The sequence below is a fragment of the Vanessa cardui genome, chromosome 12, assembly GCF_905220365.1.
Source record: "Vanessa cardui chromosome 12, ilVanCard2.1, whole genome shotgun sequence".
Taxonomy (NCBI): Eukaryota; Metazoa; Arthropoda; class Insecta; order Lepidoptera; family Nymphalidae; genus Vanessa; species Vanessa cardui.
The window spans coordinates 14,486,274-14,488,724 of NC_061134.1; positions in this window are offsets into that span (position 1 = coordinate 14,486,274).

Here is a 2,451-nt window from a genome sequence, read left to right on the forward strand (position 1 = left end):
TACGCCATTTCTTTTACTTGAACTTGGCTTGACACGCTACCACGTGTCTAGGTCAAATATATCTTCATTTTTGTGTTGACTTTGCTACGTTTATATAAATAAGCGAAATTTCTTCCAGCAATACCGTATACCAAGCCGACAGTCCCGAGAGCTGCGTGGGAAAACATCAAAACTATTACTGTCAGACTTAACAGAAATCCAAATATGTGTCCCAGAGATGTGCAAGACAAATGTAATGTCGGTAAGACTATTTAATATATATATATATGTCGGCGCGAGAACACGAATTTAAGAAAAACACGTATCCAGAAGAAGATTATTTTAAAAATTTAAAACTGTTTGATTGTTACATTAATAATTTTTAGAGATTTGTGAAATGTTAAATTAGTCTGAAATATTTTAATCGGGGTCGGACATGCTTTTCTGTTATTTATTATATTAACATTTATTTGACGCAATTGTACTGTTTATGGTTTATATTTATTAATTATATCTTGAAAAGCCTATGGCGTGGTAGAGAGTTGAATCATGTTGTGTCTTGATATACATATAGAGATTTGTGCCTATTCGGGGTAATCTTTTTTATATAAATTCTCAGTGTGCGTTTCTTAATAACATGTTACTGTGACGTCAAAGAGACACAGTTGTTTTTTCTTGTGATAGGTGGCAAACGAGCAAGAGGATCACCTGATGGAAAGTAACTATCACCGCCCATGAACATCTGCAGCACCAGGGGGATAGCAGGTGCGTTGCCGGCCTTAAAGAAAGGAGTACGCTCTTTGCTTGAAGGTTCCCATGTCATATTGGTTCGGAAAAATCGCCGGCGAACGCTTGTTCAATAGTGTTAGTTCGAGGCAGAAATGTCTCAGAAATCCCGCTGTTGTGGATTTTCGGACATCGAGGTGGTGCAGGTGAAACTTCGAATTTTGACGATATGTCCGAAGGTGAAATTCAGCAGCCGGGATTAATCCGAACAATTCCTCGGAACATTCCCCGTAAAAAAGTCGGTACAAGATATAGAGTGATCCAACATCTTTACACAAAGCGAAAGGATCAAGGAGATCGGAAAGGGCTTGATCGTCGATAACTCGAGCCGCTCTACGTTGGATACAGTCAAATGGAAGGAACTGGTACTGGGGGGCACCCGCCCAGAGATGAAAGCAGTACTCCATGTGAGGCCGAATTTTTACCTTTTAGAATTTAGGTGATGGGCCGACGTGAAATACTGTCTCGCCTTTCTGAGCACACCGAGCTTTTTTTGAAGCCAATTTAGCTTTGCCTTCCAATTGACCGCGGAACTGAACGAGGCTCGAAATATGAACTAAATATTCCGATACTACCTGTAGCGGGATGTTCTCTAATCGTGACGATACGACAAATGGTTTTTTTAGCGGTTAACGCGCAAACTTGCGTCTTTTTGGGGTTGAAATGGACTAGATTTAGCCGGCCCCAATTCGAGACTTCGTTTAATGAAGACTCGATTTCAGACACAAGTTTGTTCCGGTTCTCTTCGACGTTTTCCCGAGAAATATTAGCGCGGCCGGTGTATAAGGTGTCAACGGTACTGTCGTCTGCATAGCAATGAATGTTCCCGATTTGCAACAAATCATTGATATGCAGAAGAAATAGAGTGGGTGATAGAACGCAGCCTTGTGGAACACCTATAATTGGACGGGTCTGAGCGGTTGCCTTTTTTAGGGATCGCATGCACTAAAGCAGTCTTCCAGAAGTTCGGGACGACGCCTAATGCGTAGGATTGCCGGAAAAGACACGTTAAGACCGGTGCTAACGTGGGAGCACATGTCGGTAGTACTATTGGAGGGATGCCATCGGGTCCACTTGACTTGTGAATATCCAAGGAAGAAAGTGCGAACTGCTCTTTGCCGAAAACCTCCGGCATCATCGTATCACACCGATTGTATCGGATTGATGGTGGTGACTTTCTCCTTTCATCCAGTGTCGAGTTCGACGCGAAGAGAGAGCCTAAAAGATCGGCCTTCTCCTTCGCGGTGGCCAATGACTCACCGTCCGTGCAGGCTGACAGAAATTCCAACCACAACAAAGTTTTGGGAGGAGAGGGATCGAGCATCCGGAACTCTCACTTACCGGATGAAACGCAGTAGCATAGCTACCACTTTACGCCAATTTTAAGTGAGAGAGTGGTACTTCCCTGGGTGTGCCGACCCCTTTCGACTGCAACCGAGACGTGTGCAGTGTGGCACTACCACTATAAAAGACTAATATGACATAACAAAAATTACTTCTTAAGAAGTAATTTTTATTGCATCATTGGAGTAGGTATTGAGTCAAATTGGCTTTTGATGGTAAGTATTTACCACGGCCTAGAGACCTACAATTTTACCTATTTCTGACTACAGCATGGTTCGATCCTCAAATCTAAACTACAAATACTAAGTGTTGCTGCTGGTCTTCGGAATGTATTATGATGAG